Source organism: Schistocerca serialis, chromosome 1 (assembly GCF_023864345.2).
Source record: "Schistocerca serialis cubense isolate TAMUIC-IGC-003099 chromosome 1, iqSchSeri2.2, whole genome shotgun sequence".
Classification (NCBI taxonomy): Eukaryota; Metazoa; Arthropoda; class Insecta; order Orthoptera; family Acrididae; genus Schistocerca; species Schistocerca serialis.
This window is the reverse complement of record NC_064638.1, coordinates 533,419,475-533,444,513: the sequence shown is the minus strand read 5'-3', so window position 1 is coordinate 533,444,513 and position 25,039 is coordinate 533,419,475.

Sequence of the window (25,039 nt, the reverse complement as noted above, 5' to 3'; positions counted from 1 at the left end):
AAGTTGAAATTTGTGTCACATACCAAGATTTATGGTCCCTTTGTGATGTAAAATAGTGAAGCATTTGAGTCAGTGCAGTCACAAGATACGGTCATGTACGTCAGATATATTGATAATCTCAACCTCAGTCATCAAAACCTTCAGGATACTTCACAGTGCAGCCAAAGGCAAAAGTCCGACGGTTGTTGATTTGTAATTATATCACACGAAAAAAAAATTATCAGACTCCGAGGAACAGGTAGGTGCAACAAGTTGAAATTTAAGTCAAGTACAAAGGTATAAGAAACGTTAGCATCTCAGTTGTTCCAGTCAAAAGATACGTCCGTTTATGTCACATCTTTTGATACTCGCAAACTAATTCATCAGAACCTACAGGGTGCTGCCCGATGACCTAGAATCATGAAAGTGGGCAAGAAGCAAGGTGTCATACTACAACCAAAGGCAAAAACCTGACAATTGTCAATTAGTAGTTATACCAAACGAAAAAAAAAAAATTGTTATCAGACTGACTGTCTGTCTGTCCGTCCGTCCGTCCGTCCATATGTATGTCTGTGTCGATTACTTTTTCTGAGGAACGGCTAGACGTATCAAGTTGAAATTTCAATACCGAGGTCTATAGATCTTTGGTGATGCAAAAATTCTAAGCATCTAAGTCAATGCAATCGAAAGATAGGGCAGTTCATGTCAAATTTCGATACTAAAAAACTTATTAAGGCGAACAGGAATTGTTAATTTCTAATTACATCAGACGAAAAGTATTTTCTTTTGTCATTTGTTTACCGGCTTCAGATTTCAAATTAGAACATTTTCGAAAGTCCTGGAATCGCTGGGACCGATACCTTGCCAGTATCAATGCCGCTAAGAGGTAAAAATCTTTGAGTTCCTCGATTCTCAGAATGGGTCAACTGTCTATAAATCTAATTCTCTGCAGTTAGAGAAGCAATGCCTCGACGGTCCTGGGAAGAGAAAATTGCAAGGTCAGAATAAACAGATATTTCTTGCAATTCATTTTCGCAAAGTTCTAGACCTCTACAGTTTGGTGTCACGAAGATGTGGAAAACTACAGAGGACATGTCGAATACATGCCAAGCAGAATAGGTGCTATATTGCGTTCGAGAGGTGAATGAGACGTTTTGTCAAGAGTGAGGAACACAGGGTATCTTGTCAGTAGCTGAACATTACCTGGTAGCGGCAGACAACGTCAGCAGTCAGGTGACTCAGGCAAGTAGTAGTGAGATAGCACTTCTGGTGCACTTTTGATATCCAACTGACATGCAAATTACTTAAATTGATCAATTAATTACCCCCAACTTCACCCCACTTCCAAACCCCATGGATTATGTCAAATGGTCTCCCCAGCCTCACCACCTCCCCAACCTACCCTATCGGCAGGAATTTTGTCTATTGGTGGGAATTTAAAAAATGCCAGTAATTTCTTTGTCCCAGAGCTGTGCTGAACTCCCACCACATTTCCCACCTGGGAATTGGTGGGAAATTCATGATGGTGGTGCCTTTTCTGGTACTTGTACCCCAGTCCTTATGGATGGAAAGCCCAAGTGCACACCCCAACACAATTATATCAGCAGAGGCACTTGAAATCGACAGTAGCCAATAGAAACATAGTATCTACCCACATCAGTGATATAAGGCAGACCCGGAAGCTATCTAGGCTCAGTTGAAGTCAGTCAGTCAGTCAGTCTGCATGAAGTGCCAGCTGAGATTGTCTAGTGCTGCCCAGCTGCAGCTGCACCAGAATAAGCAGAAGCCATGAAGAGTAAATATGCCTTGCTTAATGTCTGTGTTTGCTGTCGTGTCGGGAAGATGAAGTCTTTGTGCTGCCATTATCGCTTGCAACGATTCTTCTTCGGTGGATGCGACGTCCTCCAGCCTGTCAGTATCTGCAGAATCAACGTGTCCCAGCCTGTCGGGTTCCGCAGCAGAGGCACCACCGTCGGATCCTGTTGCACATCTTATCAGCTCTTTGCAGCAGGACAGTGAGCTATTACTGTTGGTTGAAAACACTCAGCCAGCCCCTGACGACTGAAGCACACTGAGCGTCCTAATCAGCATGGAACAGTTGGTAATGGATCTCATCATAAGCACCATCACAGAATATTCTGGTGCTACTGCATGGACAAAGTGAGGATATAGTGGATGAGAAGAAACGAATTACGCCATGTGCACCACTATTGTTCATTTCTGTGTATAATTTAAACGGTAGTGGTTCGAAGCGTTTACATATTGCTATAGAAGCATCTGGAGATAAAGACTGGCGTGTTGTGATAGAGACTGAGAAAGGAGCTGAAAGTGTTGGTGAGGTTTATATAGGTGGAATGGAATGGACTACGTTGTGCAAAAGCCTATATCAAGCAGAAGTTGATTGCCGAGTATTATGAGTCGTCTTCCTAGAAACATTTACTGTGTTGCTCTAACTCTATCCATTACAAGAGTGTATAGTGACACTGCACTCCAAGTGAAATTCGGTGACACATCCATTTATCTACGCGCGCCACCGTTGCAAACTTGTTTGATCTATGGATGATGCTGTCCATTGTGATGGAAAGACAACAGAGGGCTGCCATGTGTTAAAGCTGTGCATAGGGACACTGCAGAATACCTCCATACGAACAGTGTGCATGTAGACGACTTCAAACAGTAGGTCAATATGTTGCAAACGGAAACTGAGGTACTGCCAATAAGTTTGAGAGAAATACATGCTGAATTCTATTCTTACAACAAGGCTTTATTTTCTATCTTCTCTCCTGGTGTTAACATAAAGAAAGAACGTGTTGATTTATTGCATCCCATGTATGATTACTGATTATAAACGTATATAACCATGTATGTGTTTCATTTCTTACGTCTCATTATATTGCAAGTATAAAGCTATTGCAACCATTATTTTTACTGCAGACATGCAGCAGCAGGAAATTATGTCATTTAACTAAATTTTCTGTAAAAGCCCATTGCACACCAATACCTGATGTAGTAGTCGGTATCATCGCAGGGCATAGTGTTTATTATTTTGTATAAAAACCCATTGCCCACCGGTATCTGACAGAGTATGTATCATGGCGGGATGGGTGAGGCATCAAGATTTTGTTGTAAGTGGTACGAGCTTCGACGGCATGCAAGAACATCAGAAGAAGAATGGAGTACTCGTTCCCAACAACATACGTGCAATATTTGAAGGTCCCTCTAACTGCGGCAAGACAAATGTTCTCATGTCGCTGCTAACACATCTAGATGGAGTACACATTGAGGATGTGTGTGTACTTTCAGAAACACTCTCTCAATCCAAATACCAACTATTACAGGATATATTGCAGGGAGTATATAGTGTGATATACATGACGTTCAATGAAAACAGTGATGTCACCCCACTAGAGAAAGTAAAGCCAAACAGAGTGCCTAAATTTCATTATGTTGCTGTTGGTAAGCAAGATCAAATTCGACGATGTTTCTGTGTCAGTCGCCATATGGCTATTGGTGTATTTTATCTGAGACATATACCAGAATCCAAAAACAGCTGGTGAGGGATAATGCAAACCTAGTTAGCAGTCAAACAGTACAATCCGAATTTAAAACTCATTTACCAGTCGCATGTCGGAACCGACTCATTGTTTAATGATTTTGCAAAGATATGTGCAGATTGCTAGAATCACACAACAGCTCAGTCTGATGGGTGTGCATAGACAAACGTTCGCTCATATATAGACGCTAAAATTTATACTCTCGTACGCGAAGTTGGAGGTGTATACAAGGAACTACAGATGTTTTGTCATATCCTTCTGGGACTGCACAGTACATTGAATGATCGGGTTAACGCAGTCTAAAACAAAGTAAAGGACTTAACCAAAGGGTAAATATCTGCTATTGAGAAGCGAACATTCTATGAACGGGTTAATGCAACTGAAAATAAAGTAGGTGATTAACTAAATGGAAACTAGCTGTTACGGAGAACGGGGATCAGCATAAAAAGTAGAGAGGATGCATACATCCTCACTCTGCACGAAAGTCTGATTGATATACTACAAGATGTCGACTAAGCATAAGGTCATCGAGGCTTGTAAGGCCGTTCGACAGAAGTTACGGTTGCTTAAGTTATGGCATTTAAGTTAGAGCATTTGAAGTGGGAGCAGAAACCACGAGAACCTTTAAACCTGTTACTGAATCTGTCGATGAACTCTCAGTGAAATTCCACAACTGCGATCACAACGCTATCACCAGTTTCGTTAACCGCCACAGTGACGCTAGGATAGACAAAACATTCCGAGTTAGTGGTTGGCCACGCAGTCTATAACTTCAAATGAAAAAACAGTACTGGCAGGGAGTAGGGAATTTCGAAGAACACCTGGTTTACCGAACCTTATTTTGCTAAGACCCTCAAAAGCTGTAAATTATTCGCCTTAAGATCTGGAATTGTGTCGTGAAATATTGAAATTTGGAACACAAATCCATTGATAACCTGCATTAGATGGTGAAAAAATTGGGAGCCGTTATGGTATTGATATTCATCATAAAAGAGTGAGCAATCAACTGTCGTAGTTTATATATTACGACGACCGCAATGAGCTAATAGAGCTGCCATGACTGCTCGTGGCATTACGTGCATCTGGTAATGCAGCACATTCAAATGAATTTCTTTTAATACTCCCTGAGCTTAGAGAGAGGGATATCATCGAATAGGTATGGAGATTGTACTTCGAGAACTGCACAAACCAGCATGCAAAACACACCCCCTGTAGGTATGTTATTATCAATGTCTTGGACAACCTGTGGCAGTTGGATCCTGTCGACATGAGGGCAATTCATTTGTGAATAACAGATTCAAATATATTTTAACGGTCATTGATATCTGTTCTAAATTTACCTGGGCATTACTCATGAAAGCAAAACAGGGAGGGATGTCGTGCATGTGTTCGAGCAATTGCTGCAGAGAGGGGCAAAGCGAAGTCCAGACAACCTTCAACAGATCACTGCTTCGAGTTTTACGTTATATACTTCAACACTGTAATGGAGTGGTATGGAATACATCACTACTCGACATTCACCCACCCGAAGGCGAGTATAGTGGAATGTCTGGACAGAACAGTGGAAGCCCAAATCTGGATGCGATTCAGTCTTCGTGGCTCACAAATAGACTTACATCCTCCCGCAAATAATTGCACAGTATAATCTAACCAAACATCGCACAGTAAAAATGAGACCAGTCGTTGTTCACAACAGACTTCTAGATACAGTATACAATCATACTGAAATCTTAGATCCATGCAAACAGCAATTTAATGTTGGCGATTTAGTATGTATTTCAAAACACATCATTTTAAAAGTCATACATGCCAAACAGGTCAACCAAGATATTCACAGTTTCCAAAATGCAGAGAACGGCTTCGAGAAACGACCTCTTAAAGGACAGCAGTGACTGAAATTTTAGGAAGCTTTTACACAGAAGATTTTCAGAAGAGTTCCGAACCAGATGTGTATCTCGTAGAGAGGGTCATGCAGCGTCAAGGGAATACAGTGTTAGTTAAATGGCTTGGTTTTCCCGCATCACAAAACAACTGGATCGACGATGACGATTTGATGTATAAATGGCACACAGACCACAAGCACCTCAGTAGCATAACATGTGCGATATATAACTGCCCACGTCATGTTGTGCCGACACCACTGTAGCTTGGATGGATTTTTAAGTTTGTTTTACATGTCCGACTTCTAATTTCACCACACAAGTCTCCAGGGTTGAGCAGTTATTGCCCGATGACGACACGCAATACAGTTTGTTAACGCGTAGCTCGCCGTTATTAATTATGTTTTTAGATTTAATTTCATTACTCGTACAGAGACTCAACGTTCCTTTGTTTAACAGCGCGTCGTCAAAATAAGTATGAAATTCTAATGTCTTTGCAATACATAATGTCGACTATTGAGTTAAAGTTCGTACCTATTTTGCCATTTTAGAGAAGAGAAACCTTAAGCGCTTCTGCTTCTATAGTCTCAGTATCAAATGTTCACTAATACCAATTTACTTCCTATCTCAATTCAGTATTTAACACAAATTATACATCAATGTCATTTCAGAGATATTACGTCGGTTCCACACTAACGGAATAACAAGTAATTGTCATTTAACATCACTTTTATTAATAATCCTTTTTCTATGACGTAAATGTTAATGAATGATCAGTATCTAGGAGGAAAGAGATATTGATCCTAATCATGAGATAATAGCTTTTAATGAGCCCGCAGTCGTTAATTAAATAAAAAGTCACGTTCACGGATGATCTACGAACAACTTTCGTTACGTCCGTTTTCACCTATCTGTCAAAACTAATCCTGTCGCCCACAATTCAAATTAACACTGGCGTTAACTCCTTTTGTCGGAACATCGAATCGTAACTATTATGTGAAAGTTTATTATAGTCCCCGAATTAATTCCTTCCAGATACGCGCACGACCCAACGGCAGAACGGAACACAAACGACTTGTTTTAACAACCGAACAACGCAATGACGTTCCATTACGACAATGTCCGCCGAATGAACATCTCTTTGACTTTATATTTTCTACTCTGCTTAATTAAATTATTCTTAATTACAATTTATTCAGCTATTTAACGAAAACATCTAAGAAAAAATACAATAAATTTATCCAAACGTAAAAGATCCGTTACAGATAGGAGACGCGTTATAGGTGGTGTTCTCGACAAACTAGCAGTGGAATTACACGTTCCTGGATGTAACTACTGTAGACCTGGAACAAATCTTCTAAGTCGATTGCCATGTGGTAACAAGAAGATGAATGTGCTTTACGAGGCGTGTATGGAACACGGAATCGCGTACGCGACGAATAAAGATCTTCACAAAGGTGATCGAATTTTAGCTGTTAAGGCAGTACGCGCGAGAAGGGATACTGGTATAAGTCAACGCACTGCATCATTTTCAGCTGGGAAAGCTATACGTTATTAAGTTAAGTTGGGCTTGTGTGTGAACAAGTTCAGCCAAGCTACGAGCGCTGCACGTCGGGCGCTAAGGAAGAAGATGACAACGAAAGGCTGCATGAGAAACTGCATCCTGACAGCGATGTATGCAGCTAAAAGCTCTCAAGAGGAACTTCAGGAGGCAAGGATACATAATCTCATGATGGAGGCAGCAGCCATCGGGAGAGGGTTACAGTTGAAACTGTGAAAGAAAGGACAAGGTCTCTTTATAAACAAAAAAAATTCTCTTAGCAGTCTTACCAAACAAGACACATACAAATACAGACCTGCTTAAGTCTTTTTTAAGGGCAAATTCAACATTCCGAGGTTCTGAGGTGTCTTTATGCGGAATACATTACCAAAGAGTATGTGGAAATCAGGAGAATGCGGAATTCTGAATCTAGATGTACCAGGATGACCTTAAACTCACTGGGTAGTATCAGTAAAAATAGAAATAGAACTAATGTCTGCTATTTCGACTGTTTCGGCGACCTGTAACTTCCAGAAGAATTACGATACTTCACTGTGTTCCACAATTTTCGACGCTACCGAGATGTTAATACATTCGTGTGTGGCCTGTATGCATCATTTTCCTCCTGACGTTTACGAGTGATATATAAGGATGGGCATTAATCATCCATTCACCAGTTTGTAAGAGGTCCATGATTAAGGAACTTGTTGCTAGCGCACTCGAGCAGATGTAATTTCGATGATTGCTCATGCGCTGCCCGCGATATGTAAGGTATAAGAGAATCTCAGACCAGAGAGCAGTGTTGTATGCAGTAAGAGCTGTGTCTGTAGCAGTAGCAGTAAATAGTTGCTAGCTAGAAGACGCGTGTATCGAGTTGGCTGGGCCGGTCGTGGGGAACGATGGCGGAGCCTGAGCGATATAATATAAGGTAAAAGCAGCCTCGCGCATATGTAATATTGTTATATCAAGTCCCATATAAATGTTTTAAAAAATCTCGTAGTAATAATCTTTCTCATAAAAAGTAACTTTTGACAATCACACATTTCAATTTAAAGAATTTACTAATTTCTCCAATCCTTGGTCATCCCGATTATTGAAAAGAAAAATCAGTTGTTTCTTTTTATACGTGACAAATCAGTTACTGCAAGGTTATAAGTGAGCCACAGTTTTTTATTGAGAGATTAGTCACATTTTATTATTGATAGGTTACGCAATTTATTTTTTTGGAGGTTACACTAAATGTGAATATTATTGATATTATTTTACTGTGGGGAGGTTACACTTGTCGACAACCGGCCAGGATCATATTTTTGTGAATTTCTGAGAAGTAGTCAGTTATATATCTGCTATTATTTACTTAATGTTAAATGGAGTTTGCATCTCGCGCAATGCATTTACTAACTTGTCACTCTTTCTTTCACAGATCATCGGCAATTTACTGCTCTTTGTTGTAATTGTATTTGTTACATTTTTGCTTTGTCTTTGTTTGATTTTATGCTTCCCTTTGATTTGTGAAAATGCCGCGAAAAACTGCTAACAGCACATCGCGATGTGCAATGAGCGAAAAAGCCGACCTGAATAATTTGACGGATAATACTAGCGATACTCAGTGTCTTAATGATAATCCTCCAATTGCTGACATTCAGTGCGTGACGACCACCAGTAATGATTTTATTCCAAATGATGAACTAACAAATTCTGTTATGTCCACATTTAATTTAACGACATTTGATGACGCGGCTCTTTTCGTTGCAATGAACGCTGCCCAGTTTTAACACACCTGATTTGCAAAATTTACACAGTGAACAGATAAATGATTTTAACGAGGGTGAACAATACACACAAAACACGTCAAGTTTATTTGATTCCGATTGGCAAACCTTTTTGTGAGTCAGACAATGACCAAATGGTTACCAGGACACAAAACGTGACACATGCAGATACACCATCACACAGCACAGAGAATACAGCACCTAATTTTGGCATGGACCGAGTTATGGCATAATTGCTACAACTTAATGAAAATCTCAAACAACAAATTAATGAAACTAATGAAAATCTCAAACAAGAACTTAATGAAAATCTCAATTAACAACTCAATGAATAGAACAAACAACTTAATGAAAATCTCAAACAGTCGAATGAAAAACAAGACAACAATTACAAACAACTTAATGAAAATCTCAGACAGATTAATGAAAAACTTGACACCTCTACTGAACAGCTTACTGAACAGATTATAGCCGCTGCCGAGCAATGTATCGAAACTAAAAAACAGTTACGTGATGAAATTAAGGTTAGTGCTAGGAATAGTAGTGAAGAAATTAGATCCGTTGCACAAGAAATATGTAATACACATGCAGCCACAACAAAATTACTTAGAGATGAAATTAGTGCAGTTGCTAAACAATGTTCGGTAAACGCAACACAGTTACGCGACGAGTTTAAATTAATGTCAGCAGAACTTTCACGCACACTGGATGCGAAAGTAGACAAGAAATTCGAACAACAGAACAGCTAAATTGACGAACGTTTTAATCACCTCCTACAAAACAGTGAAACGCGTTACCGTAAATTTACACAGGAACAGAATAAAGTAAAGAAACAAGTCATGGAAACAATTACGGCACAGAGACAGGAAGATAAGTGTAAGTTATTTACGAAAGCAAAAACATACGTAGACACCAACATTGCGACTGTATCAGACGAAATTAATACTATCAAACAGTTGAACACTGAATTGCATGATGACATCTCCAGTCTTTAAACAAAAGCAGACACTCACTCAGTAGACTTTCAGACAATGACCAGCAGACTTGAACAGTTGGAATTAATACAGGATCCAGGTGTTATTAAGGCAGACGTTAAGAAATTAAACAAAACCACACGTAAAATCCAAAAACAAATTAATGCTTGTGAGACTAAAAATGATGATCAGGTTAAAGCAATGTCTGAAAAATTTGATGAACTGGCCAGTCGTATTGAGATTATCGAATATAACAATAACACCAAATCAGACGATACGTCACCAGTTTCGTTTAATCAAACACCTGAAATCCAAAACATACACCAAACAATCAGTGAAATAGGTACGTCCAATAATACATTACGTAGAAAACTGTCGTCTTTACAGCAAGAAGTGACAGAAATGAAAAATGTTTCAGCCTCTAACACGTTACAGCATACGCCACATTGTGAACATTTGTCACATTCACACAGCCAGTACAATTTAGGTAATTTACAGAGAGTACGTGACTTAGATTCCGAACAGTCACGGAATAACAGATTATCATGCAATCATGAATCTGCTCAGACATTCAGAGACGATAATTTTGGTTATAAGCACTTTCTGTCCGTGAGAAAATTTGAAGTATTTAAGAATGATAGAACACAGATTCACCCTTTAGAGCGGATACAACAATTTGCTTTCGCATTTCCACCAGCTTGGCCTGTAACGCAGAAACTAAAATTTATTTGCAGCGCGTAAGACCTCAGGGGATTCATTACACTTCGATGAATATGTGCAGTACCGTGCACACGGCCCCGAGCCGTAGTAGTGCTGTTTCATCTTTAGTTTTCTGCACTGCTGCCTACTCTTTTAGTAATCTTTGTATCTATCAAAACAGCTCTTCAACTATCGATCTATCTAGGACTAGGAATGAGTAAAGAAAACCTGATATGACAAGTTTTACTTGAAGTGACAGTTATCATTATACGCTCCAGAAATGACAACCACGAGAACTTTAATACCAGACAAAAGTTTAATCATCAGTATGTACAAAATTTTCAGCAATCGCAGACACATTTTGGTAACAATAGAGGGTTTCCCCACAACAGCAACAAAAACCAGCCGGTTAGCATACCGAACCAACAATTTAATGTACAAGGTCAACCAAGCTTCTTTAACGTTTCGCCGCCTACGCGTATAGCGTCAGCCCCACCAAATAGTAACGCATAGCAACAAGGAAATCACTACGTACAGAAGACACATCATTTGCCGTATAGCAATGATTATTATGACAGACGTAAAAGTAATGAGCAAAGTTTTCAGCGTAACAGTCGGTTTTATCAGCAGCAGAATCAATAACAACAACAACAGATTATCATGAATGAACCAGACAGTCGGTATCATCCCGAACCTAATACGTCAAGAAGAACAGTACAAATAGTCGAGATGCCACAGCATCCTCACGCAAATAACAGCACGTCAGAAAGAATTTGACTAGCTACAGTACAGTTTGCATCTTCCAGCAACGTAAGCAATACTTATGACACACAGAATCTTGTTCAAGACAATATTATTACTTTTGACGACATCCGAGACACACTTTTGCATGAAAAACCAGTTATTCAAAAGTCCATTTCCCACCCTGTCATTGAAGTAAAGATTGGATCATCCACATTTTCAGCAGTAATCGATTCTGGGTAACCTACGTCATTTATAAATGAAGAAACTTTCAATGAATGTAACAAAGAGAACACCTATCCTACGTTGCCATTAGACAGAACTAATGTAAACTGAGCAGTATCAGGTAAAGCAGTAGATGTAAAATTACAGACACACACATCATTTTGTATTGCAGGTCATACGTTCCACTCAAATTTAGGGATAGTTCCCTTATTGACAACAGACGTTATTTTAGGTACGAGTTTTTTGGTACAACATGACGCAATTATTGACTTTCAAAATTCCTATTTAATGTTAAAGGATGAAAATGTACAACTGGCATTAGAATTTCAGCACTCTTTATCCTCAGAAGAACAAACAATTAATCGGACAGAGGTCATTTCTGTATCACGTAACATAGACTGTCGTTCCACATTGTTCACAGATACGTAATGTTCACAACTACAATACACCAGACGAATGATTTCTGATAAGGTGAAACAGAGCAGTGCAAATACAGACGACGAACGTACTCAACTACGCAAAATTCTTTTACAGCAAGCTCCAGTTTTTGACAACATCCCTGGTACTATGTCCGGTTCGATATATGAATTTTAAGTTAAACAGCATGACATATTTAAAGTTAAACATTATCCTATTACGTATATCCGTACACATAATGTTGTAGCAGATGCACTATCCCGTTCTCTCAGCAACGATCAGCAAGACATCGCAACCAACTTCTGCCAAGCAAATTTTAGCGTCATGTATATTCAACAAGTTGCATTTGGAAATTTCATTTTGTCGTCATTATGAGACATAGCACAAGAGCAGAACAAAGACAACGTATGGAAAGGAATTAAACACCTTTTGGCAAGATAGGAATAACGTTACCATTAGAAACAATTATACTGTACGCAATAACATTCTGTTTCGTCACTCTCACCCTGACAGCAACAACTGGTTATTATGGATTCCTGACGAGCTTGTTAACAAATTAATTTGGTACACTCATTTAAGTTACGCACAGTATGGAGTCAGAAAATGTTTTCTTAATACTGAGACAGAACTGTTATTTTGCGAACATGGAGAAACGTACTCGACGAGTTTTAGCGTCATGTAAAATCTGCCAGAAAGCTAAATCAGACACGACTTCACATATTCCTCCGGTACATTCCATTGTACCCGTTAAATTGAGACACATGGCCGCTGTAGATATTTTTGGACAGATTCCCAGATCCAATAGACGTTTTCGCTACATCTTTGTCGCTGTTGAACTCACTTCGAAATTTGTTACCTTCACTCCGTTACGCAAAGCTACTGCTAAATCTGTTTCGAATGCACTTGTAAAACATTTTTTGTTTAATGTAGGTCATGTATTGAAAGTAATTACCGACAATGGACCACAATTTCGATCTGCGGTATGGACACGTATGTTAGGAACTAGAAACATTTCTCCAATCTATGTATCCAAGTATCACGCTTCATCGAACCCTTGTGAACGACTAATGAAAGAAATTGGTAAACTACGTAGAATATACTGCCATAAAATACATATTGATTGGGATACACACATACTCTCATTCCAGGATGTAATTAACTCCATACCAAATGAATCTACTATGCTATCTCCGACTGTTAGATTGAAAAGTGTTGAACCACCTAACAAAATTAAAGAATTAGTATCTTTTCCTACATCTCGTCTACTACGTCACCATGAAATAATTGACATTGCGCTCAACAACATCAAACGTGCCGCAGAGCGCCGGAGAAGACAGCAAAAACAGGTTTGTACACGCCGTGATTTTTACATTGGACAGAAGATATTAGTACGCACACATTATTTATCCAACAGAGGAAAAAGCAGATGCAGTAAATTTGAGCTTCTATACGCAGGTCCACATAGAATTCGCAGCATTCCTCACCCCAATGTAGTGCATGTCGAAACTTTGAGAACCAGAAAAAGCAAAGGCAATCACCATGTCTCCAATATTATACCCTTTGTTGAATGAACATACTTTATGATTTATCACACTGTAATGCCATTTCCTGATGTTTATATGACCACTTACGCAATTATATTTATGTGACTACTTACTGATACTGATCGTATTTATTTCTTGGCAAGTACTCGGCAAGGTAAGGTTAGCAGGTCGCTTTTCTTGTCGTTAGATATCAGACCGTCCACATTTTCCATTTTTTGTGTATGTATGATTGTTTTCCTGTCGAAAGTAGAACTTTTTTCTGTATGCACTATGAAATCTTAAAGATGTAACAAACACCAGTTGACATTGACATTTTGCCTTATTATCCCTCAACATCTTGACTATTCTACATTTTTTGCTAGTACATTATGATACTGTGTCTACACTTTTTGCACTTGAAAACTGTCTATGTTTTTGACATAATACGTTTTCTGTCATGCGATGCTGTATGTTTAGTTGTTTCACTGGAAACAAGTTTTTATTTAATGGGTATATGAATTAAATGCAAGATATTAATCCATATTTATAATTTTCAGAAAGCAATAACATGTAAAAGAAAGAAATTAAACAAATCACAGTGGATTACTATGAAATGGGAATTTCACCTTCGGAATGAACGAAAGAAAATGCAATAACTTGTCATGGAGCGTAAATGGATCAGAATTAACAAGAATATACTACACACATCATATGATAGCAGTCTTGACTAATTTTTTTTCTTCCAGAATACGAGGTGATTGGTGCAGGCTGTCAGACAGAACTACACATCTTAATTTTAGTGATGAAATATGCTAGAAGTAAGAAACTCCATACTATATGAAGTAATGAATGATAATGAATAGTTGTGTGAAGTAAATGGTAATATGAATACGAATAATGACATGTCTGTTTTTTTACAGATGATAATAAATGATGATGAATAGTTGTATGAAGTACATAGTAATATGAATAATCTAATTTTTCTTTGCAGATGATGACGAAGTTATGATAATATGCATAATGTTTTTCTTTGCAGATTATGATAATGATGAAGTTTATATATTTTCTGTTAATTAAGAAATGCTATGTAGTTATTTAAGTATTTGTTGCAGTTCCTTTTGACAGTTTGTGTTATGTCACATAGTATAATGAGTGAAAGTTTTGGGAAACACAGCTACAGTACATATGTATTAAGAACACATTTCATTACCTGTTAATTCGAAATTTACTACTTTTCAGCATAATATACATTTTTCTTTCAGGTCAATAATTCATTATGTATTTTTTCCAGGAGAAGCTTTTCATAATTATAATATACTATAAGCAGTTAATTATTATACCTGTTCTAGTACTTGCATTTTTTTTTACCCAGTTGTGTTTATCATTTATGAATGTGATCACATATACTGCACTTGTTTCATAACCTTGCTACAGCTGACTCATGACAAATGACGTTATTAATCCTTATTTCCAGCAAAAAGTCAAAAGCAAATATTTCATGCCCCACCAATTGACTATCGATCCCAACGCAATGCACTGCTCGCACAAAAAAAAAAAAAAATTATTACCAGTCCCAACTCTTACCAGTATAAAACTAAATAATGCTACCAGTTTAAGATATATTGCTAGTCCTAAATATATTACAATTTTTTCTGATGTGTTGATTCCCTTATGTCTATGTATTATTGGACTACAGACCTTGAGTAATAATTCCAATGTCTTACAGTTTAAATATGTCTTATGTCGCTTACATGATATCATATATAAACACCAGTAGCTTGATGCTACAGTCTATAGCTCCTGTTTTGAATGATGACTTGTGAATGATACTGAATAATGTTTTGTAAAACTATATGAATACTTTGTAAATGGCCAATGAGTGCCAATAATTACTGCAATCAGATGAGTTATGAATAGTGTTTTGTAATACTCAATACTTGATACATGTTTAGTAACTGGCCAATGAATGCCATTGATTACTGTAATGAGATGTCTTATGATGTCAATGATTACTGTAATGAGATGTCTTATGATGCCAAAGATTACTGTAATGAGATGACTTATGCATAAATGCAATGCCAATGATTACTGTAAACTGTAATGAGATTACATGATGCCAATAAATACTGTAATGAGATGAGTTATGAATATGATATGCCATTAATTACTGTAATTAGATGACTTATGAATAATGTTCTGTAATAATTACTGTAATGAGATGTCTTACGCAAAAATGCTATGCCAATAATTTCTGTAAATAATATGTGGTTATACTCTATAAATGCTATGCCAATGATTACTGTAACGAGATGACTTATGCATAAATGCTATGCCAATAATTTCTGTAAATAATATGTGGTAATACTCTATAAATGCTATCCCAATGATTACTGTAATGAGATGAATTATGCATAAATGCTATGCCAATAATTACTGTAATGAGATGACTGAAGATGCCAATGGCTACTGTATATGATGACATGCATAAATGCTATACCAATAATTAACTCTCGTTTTGAATGATGACTTCTGAATAATGCATAAAAAATGCTTTGTAACTGGCCAATGAGTGCCAATAATTACTGTAATGGGATGACTTATGCATAAATGCTATGCCAATAATTACTGTAATGAGATGACTTATGAAAAGTGTTCTGTAATACTCCACATATACTACTTAAATGCTGTGTAAATAGCCAATGAATGCAAATGATTATTCAGATCGGTTGATACACTAGTGTAATTATATGATGACTAGCATAAGACTTAATTTATCCTTCACCTTCTGACCTAATTACCAGCAGTTACTGCAATATACGTATGTCCTGTCCATCCTCATGATCATGGAGCACTATATTTGGCTTTTGCACTAATTCTGCATTGATGTAAGACTATGGATTCTACAAGAATATGTTGTTGACATATCAAGCTGTACACCACCTTGAACGATGGAGATATTATGGTCCTACTGTTTGGTGTACTTAATGTACTACCAAAATTATAACATTGAATAGTAATACAACATTTCAATGTCTTGGCTACACTGATGAATACTTCAGGGAAGAGAACTTCAGATTGTCTCACTTGGTGTTGTGCTTCTGTAGAAAGATATGGACTTTCAGTGCACCATCCTTCCCATTCCTTTCCTAGTTCTTGTAAAATGCTAAGGACTTTTACAGTGCGTGTGCACTATATTTCATTTCTTAATGTATTCAGTTCTTGTAGAACGCTAAAGACTTTTACAGTACATGTGCACTTTATTTCATTTCTTATTGTATTTAGTTCTTGTAAAAATGCTAAAGACTTCTACAGTGTGAGTGCAGTTCATTTCACTCCCTGACATATTTAATTCATGTAAAAATACTAAAGACTTTTACAGTGCGTCCGTACTTCATTTCATTTGCTAATATGACCAGTTGTCCTAAATATGCTGAAGACGTATACAGTGTGTGTGCACTTTATGTCATTTGTTACTATAGTTTTTACTCATTGTGTATACATTTTGTCATTTCTTAATATGTTCTGAACTTATCAATAATGTATATACTCTGTGACTGTAGACTTAGTAACTAAATAGATTATATAAAAATTTGTTGCTCATGGCAAGTCCAGTTGACTCACCATCGCTGCTAAATTTTTGCCCCCCAGTGGAGGATTATGTAAGCGGTCCATGATTAAGGAATTTGTTGCTAGCGCACTCGAGCATACGTAATTTCGATGGATTGCTCATGCGCTGCCTGCGATATGTAAGGTATAAGAGAATCTCAGACCAGAGAGCAGTGTTGTATGCAGTAAGAGCTGTGTCTGTAGCAGTAGCAGTAAGTAGTTGCTAGCTAGAAGACGCGTGTATCGAGTTGGCTGGGCCGGTCGTGGGGAGCGATAGCGGAGCCTGAGCGATATAATATAAGGTAAAAGCAGCATAGCGCATATGAAATATTGTTATATCAAGTCCCATGTAAATGTTTTAAAAAAATCTCGTAATAATAATTTTTCTCATAAAAAGTAACTTTTGACAATCATTCATTTCAATTTAACGAATTTACTAATTTCTCCAGTCCTTGGTCATCCCGATTATTGAAAAGAAAAATCTGTTGTTTCTTTTTATACATGACAAATCTATCGGCCAGCATTGCACTCGGCTGTGCCAGAATAATTTCTTATCGGAGCAGATATATATGCGTTATCCGGCGACCTTACTCAGGTAAGAATTTTCAATTTATTCAGAATGATCTTTCAGGGCCATGACGCAGCGCTGCTGACGCCCAAAATTTACCAGTTTAAACTCACAGTCAGTTATTGAAAGGTTATAAGTGAGCCACAATTTTTTATTGAGAGATTGGTCACATTTTATTATTGATAGGTTACGCAATTTATTTTTTGGGAGGTTACACTGAATGTGAATATTATTTATATTATTTTACTGTGGGGAGGTTACAAGTTGATGTTTAGATACAATGGCATACATTCTAACTTTACAAGAACGATCATCTGTATTACGTGCGAGTTACTTCCCACCATTGGATTTTATCATTGGAGATTGGAGTACAGCATAGATTGGACTGGAGACATACAACACCATCACAGAAATCACAGAGGCTAAAAATAAACTGCATCTTGAAATTAACGGTAAAAAAAAATTCTGGAACTTAAACTTGGTGCATACGATATCGACGATTTAAACGAAGCTTCAAAACAGTCGGGAAAAGGTATTAAGCTCCGTGCAGACTTCAGTCCACGTAAATCTGAAGTAAGTAGGGTGAATGCATCGACTGAATTAAGCGGAAAGATTCAGTAGGACCACTACGGGGTTTCACAAAGGAACGGGTTTTGAAGACGGATCGCTATAAATTTTACAAATCTGATGAGACAGTGGATATTCTCCCTCTCCGTACGATCCGTGTTGAGTGTAACATTGTAACGAACTCATACCTCAACGATAGATTGGTTCGTTCAGTTTATGGATTCTTCCCATCATCTGAAACAGGCTGTAAGATCGTTGAGTCTCATACCAAAGCTTCATACCTCCTAGTGACAGTTCAGACATTGGACTACCCGGAGCTGCGTATTGTGGACCAGAATAACCAGTTTATTGACTTTAGTGGTGAGGAAATCATTCTACGGCTACATCTGAGACAGGATGGGCGTAAGGCATAAAACCATCGTACAGAATGCACAGAACAGCACTTCGTATCTGAACCGCAAGGTGACAACACGTGTCAATAATGAGTTTCTTAAATCAGTAGCCTTGAAACTTCGCAATAACGTCGTCGCTTATTACATCACGCACAGTGGAATATGATGAGTGAATCATACAGTAGAAATGCTTCTCATATAAACCTTATGTTTTAACGGCATTTAACAAGAACGATGAATTTACGACTGTCATCTAGCATCAACATGCTTTAACACTCTCACGCATGGGTTCATGTAATTGAGTGGATTCTGGTTGTCATAGAGTGGGATCAAAGCTTACGCTTAATGCTTTAGCATTCCTGTTCCAGGAAATACACTATGAACTTAATGAGGTAGTGACTGATCGCACACGTAATATGCATCAACCATTAAAATACATGTCTCATCGTAACCCTCGGATTTGAAAGGTTTTGAAAATTCGTGATGGCTCATAGTAGAGCTTGTGGGCCGAACAGCAGAAGAGTGCCGCCGGTTTACTGCATGCATATCTCTACAAGTGCTTATGGTCTACTTTGCGGTCATAGAGGGAATTATTACGAATGGCAAACACGAACTTATTTTGGCATGGAGTGCAACAGATAGCAATTCGTACATTCAAGAAAGTCAAGAGGAGAGTAAGATGATTATCAAAAAATTGTATGGAAAATGTCGTACATCACTGTGGCAGACGAGGAGCGTTTGAAGCTTTTAAATGTTCAGAATACCGGCACATATCCGACTTTAACTTCCAGCTCATGAGAAGATTTTGAATACCCAGTGCTAGCAGCGAGCAATCATGGGCTATTAAAACCACTGTGCAGCTGGAAACACCGAGATTCATCGTACTTGCATTTCAGACCAATAGAAGGGGAAATTTAGCAAATAATTCCACCGAATTTGATAATGGTAATCCACAGGACATGTGGCCTGTAATTGAAGAAGTGTCATGATGATCTCTCCATTGGCAAAAGATTCCGGAATAGTCCCCCATTCGGATCTCCGGGAGGGGTCTGCCAAGGGGGAGGTTACCATGAGAAAAAGATTGAATAATCAACGAAAGGATAACGTTCTACGAATCGGGGCGTGGAATGTCAGAAGCTTGAACGTGGTAGGGAAACTAGAAAAGCTGAAAAAGGAAATACAAAGGCTCAATCTAGATATAGTAGGGGCCAGTGAAGTGAAGTGGAAGGAAGACAAGGATTTCTGGTCAGATGAGTATCGGGTAATATCAACAACAGCAGAAAATGGTGTAACAGGTGTAGGATTCGTTACGAATAGGAAGGTAGGGCAGAGGGTGTGTTACTGTGAACAGTTCAGTGACCGGGTTGTTCTAATCAGAATCGACAGCAGATCAACACCGACAACGATAGTACAGGTATACATGCCGACGTCGCAAGCTGAAGATGAACAGATAGAGAAAGTGTATGAGGATATTGAAAGGGTAATGCAGTATGTAAAAGGGGGCGAAAATCTAATAGTCATGGACGACTGGAATGCAGCTGTAGGGGAAGGAGTAGAAGAAAAGGTTACAGGAGAATATGGGCTTGGGACAAGGAATGAAAGAGGAGAAAAACTAATTGAGTTCTGTAACAAGTTTCAGCTAGTAATAGCGAATACCCTGTTCAAGAATCACAAGAGTAGGAGGTATACTTGGAAAAGGCCGGGAGATACGGGAGGATTTCAATTATATTACATCTTGGTCAGACAGAGGTTCCGAAATTAGATACTGGATTGTAAGGCGTACCCAGGAGCAGATATTGACTCAGATCACAATGTAGTAGTGATGAAGAGTAGGCTGAAGTTCAAGACATTAGTCAGGAAGAAGCAATACGCAAAGAAGTGGGATACGGAAGTACTAAGGAATGACGAGATACGTTTGAAGTTCTCTAACGCTATAGATACAGCAATAAGGAATAGCGCAGTAGGCAGTACAGTTGAAGAGGAATGGACATCTCTAAAAAGGGCCATCACAGAAGTTGGGAAGGAAAACATAGGTACAAAGAAGGTAGCTGCGAAGAAACCATGGGTAACAGAAGAAATACTTCAGTTGATTGATGAAAGGAGGAAGTACAAACATGTTCCGGGAAAATCAGGAATACAGACATACAAGTTGCTGAGGAATGAAATAAATAGGAAGTGCAGGGAAGCTAAGACGAAATGGCTGCAGGAAAAATGTGAAGACATCGAAAAAGATATGATTGTCGGAAGGACAGACTCAGCGTACAGGAAAGTCAAAACAACCTTTGGTGACATTAAAAGCAACGGTGGTAACATTAAGAGTGCAACGGGAATTCCACTGTTAAATGCAGAGGAGAGAGCCGGTAGGTGGAAAGAATATATTGAAAGCCTCTATGAGGGTGAAGATTTGTCTAATGTGATAGAAGAAGAAACAGGAGTCGATTTAGAAGAGATAGGGGATCCAGTATTAGAATCGGAATTTAAAAGAGCTTTGGAGGACTTACGGTCAAATAAGGTAGAAGGGATAGATAACACTCCATCAGAATTTCTAAAATCATTGGGGGAAGTGGCAACAAAAGACTATTCACGTTGGTGTGTAGGATATATGAGTCTGGCGACATACCATCTGACTTTCGGAAAAGCATCATCCACACAATTCCGAAGACGGCAAGAGCTGACAAGTGCGAGAATTATCGCACAATCAGCTTAACAGCACATGCATCGAAGCTGCTTACAAGAATAATATACAGAAGAATGGAAAAGAAAATTGAGAATGCGCTAGGTGACGATCAGTTTGGCTTTAGGAAAAGTAAAGGGACGAGAGAGGCAATTCTGACGTTACGGCTAATAATGGAAGCAAGACTAAAGAAAAATCAGGACACTTTCATAGGATTTGTCGACCTGGAAAAAGCGTTCGACAATATAAAATGGTGCAAGCTGTTCGAGATTCTGAAAAATGTAGGGGTAAGCTATAGGGAGAGACGGGTCATATACAATATGTACAACAACCAAGAGGGAATTATAAGAGTGGACGATCAAGAACGAAGTGCTCGTATTAAGAAGGGTGTAAGACAAGGCTGTAGCCTTTCGCCCCTACTCTTCAATTTATACATCGAGGAAGCAATGATGGAAATAAAAGAAAGGTTCAGGAGTGGAATTAAAATACAAGGTGAAACGATATCAATGATACGATTCGCTGATGACAGTGCTATCCTGAGTGAAAGTGAAGAAGAATTAAATGATCTGCTGAACGGAATGAACAGTCTAATGAGTACCCAGTATGGTTTGAGAATAAATCGGAGAAAGACGAAGGAATTGAGAAGTAGTAGAAATGAGAACAGCGAGAAACTTAACATCAGGATTGATAGTCATGAAGACAATGAAGTTAAGGAATTCTGCTACCCAGGCTGTAAAATAACCAATGACGGACGGAGCAAGGAGGACATCAAAAGCAGACTCGCTATGGCAAAAAAGGCATTTCTGGCCAAGAGAAGTCTACTAATATGAAATACCGGCCTTAATTTGAGGAAGAAATTTCTGAGGATGTACGTCTGGAGTACAGCATTGTATGGTAGTGAAACATGGACTGTGGGAAAACCGGGACAGTAGAGAATCGAAGCATTTGAGATGTGGTGCTATAGACGAATGTTGAAAATTAGATGGACTGATAAGGTAAGGAATGAGGAGGTTCTACGCAGAATCGGAGAGGAAGGGAATATGTGGAAAACACTGATAAGGAGAAGGGACAAGATGATAGGACATCTGCTAAGAAATGAGGGAATGACTTCCATGGTACTAGAGGGAGCTGTAGAGGGCAAAAACTGTAGAGGAAGACAGAGATTGGAATACGTCAAGCAAATAATTGAGGACGTAGGTTGCAAGTGCTACTCTGAGATGAAGAGGTTAGCACAGGAAAGGAATTCGTGGCGGGCCGCATCAAACCAGTCAGTAAACTGATGACCAAAAAAAAAAATTGAACTAATACAAGAGCCCGCTTAAATTCAGAATTGTATACCTATGGCAATTTACTGCTCCAGTGGAAGCAGAATGTATACTGTCTAGCATATGACACGTATGCAAGGTTCCGTGCTTCGTATTATGTAGGTGTGGCAGACGAAGGATGCCTACTCAGTCCACGGAAATTCTAGAAGGCACCATTCATCGTTTTAGGCTGTATTAACTGGAATGACATAATTAAAACGTACGAATATAATTTGAATCCTCCTCAAATTTCCCAGAACACAATGCAAAGTTTGAGTTCTACATGACCATCTGATCAATTATTGCCCACTTAACGGTGTTGTACAGCATGCTGTATAAATGTCCAAGTGCTGTCTCATGCCCATCTCATTTCACAGTGACAACTTGGAGTGTGACCGTCGTTGCAGGAACAAACACTGGTAGCAGTCACTTCTGTAAAATATCTGGGAGTATGCGTACGGAACGATTTGAAGTGGAATGATTATATAAAATTAATTGTCGGTAAGGCGGGTGCTAGGTTGAGATCCATTGGGAGAGTCCTCAGAAAATGTAGTCCATCAACAAAGGAAGTGACTTACAAAACACTCGTTCGAACTATACCTGAGTATTGCTCATCAGTGTTGGATCCGTAGCAGGTCGGGTTAACGGAGGAGATAGAGAAGATCCAAAGAAGAGCGGCGCGTTTCGTCGCAGGGTTATTTGGTAAGCGTGATAGCGTTACGGAGATGTTCAGCCAACTCAAGTGGCAGACTCTGCATGAAAGGCGCTCTGCATCGCGGTGTAACTTGCTGTCCAGGTTTCGAGAGGGTGCGTTTCTGAATGAGGTATCGAACATATTGCTTCCCCCTACTTATACCTCCTGAGGAGATCACGAATGTAAAATTAGAGAGATTCGAGCGCGCACGGAGGGTTTCCCCCTCGGCAGTCGTTCTTCCCGCGAACCATACGCGACTGGAGCAGGAAAGGGAGGCAACGACAGTGGAACGTAAAGTGCCCTCCGCCACACACCGTTGGATGGCTTGCGGAGTGTAAATTTAGATGTAGATGTAGTTGTAAGGGAAGGTTTCTATGATTATGAAGGCAGATAATTCATATTTAAAGATGTTGCATCCATAGCATACACGGAAGATGTCGGTATAACAGAGGCATTCTCAGCAAGCACTGAATCACCGAGTCCCTGTAAGGATGTGAATTGGGCTAAAACTCGGAAGAATGCAAAGTGGTATACACGTTTCTTCGGTGGACTCCACAGTGATGATCCAGGTATGCCTTATAAAGATGCCTCGACGTCACTTCGAATGTTCAATCATCCTGATACCGTCATTTACGTCAAAGGCAAGGAGAAGATCTAATGGATGCGACAAATCTTCAAGTATGCATCTATTCAAAAACTGCAGTTCTACGGGTCCCCTGCTATCAAATGGTTCAAATGGCTCTGAGCACTATGGAACTCTTGAGGACATCAGTCCCCAAGAACTTAGAACTACTTAAACCTAACTAAACTAAGGACATTACACACATCCATGTCCGAGGAAGGATTCGAATCTGCGACGTAGCGGTCGCGCAGTTTCAGACTGTAGCGCCTAGAACCGCTCGGCCGCCCCGGCCGGCGCCCTGCTATCCATCAGTTCAAGAACAAGAGGTTGTGTGAAAACAGTGTTGTGTCTGCTTACGAAAATGTATAATTACTTTTAATTTGGATTAAAGAAAATAAACGAATTTTTTATCTCAGTTTCTGTGTTTTTCTCCCACTATAATAGTGAGCAGATGTTCTCAGACCCTAGGTCTATGGCTTTGTTTAAGTAGAAGTGATATAATTTAGGACATGTTTGCTGCATGTCTTTGGAATCGAACACTATCATGTGCCGCTTGTACCCCAAATTCTATGTATACAACAGCATAATCGAAATCCCATGCAATCATTACATTTAGTATGTTTTCCTCCATCTTAAGTGTCACCTCCCTCAGGCTTCAAACTAATGCCTTGAACATCTTGTACAACGTTTATATACATTTATAAGGGCAGGGATTTGTGAAATAACATCAAAGACTTATGGTAACAACAAAAAATTTTTTTATTCGGATATAAATATTCACAGTAGTAACACTGCTTTACGTTCACAAATGTTGTTTTTACAATACACGAAGTAATATTGCTTTAAATTCACAGTTCTTGCTACTATTTGGCGATTCTTCATTCACAGTCCCTGGTCTTACAAATAGTACTACAAATAATACTGGCTGAAACAAACTTTTATTTTACTTTCCAGTGCTGATAACTGGCCTCTCCTTTTAACAGATCATTGAAATGAATATGGTTGTCAAGGTGTGGTGGCCCACCCAGTTAGCCGCGCGGTATAACGCACTGCTTTCCGGGCGGGAAGGTTTAGCGGATTAGTGTCGGAGTACGCTATGCCGGCCAGTCTGTGGATGGTTTTTAAGGTGGTTTTCCATCTGCCTCGGCGAATGCCGACTAGTTCCCGTTATTCCGCTTCAGGTACTCTATTTCGGCGATTGCTGCGCAAACACTGTCTCCACAGACGTGTACACCGTAATTGCTCTACCACGCAAACATTGGGGTTACACTCATCTGATGTGAGACGTTCCCAGGGGGCAGGGGTATT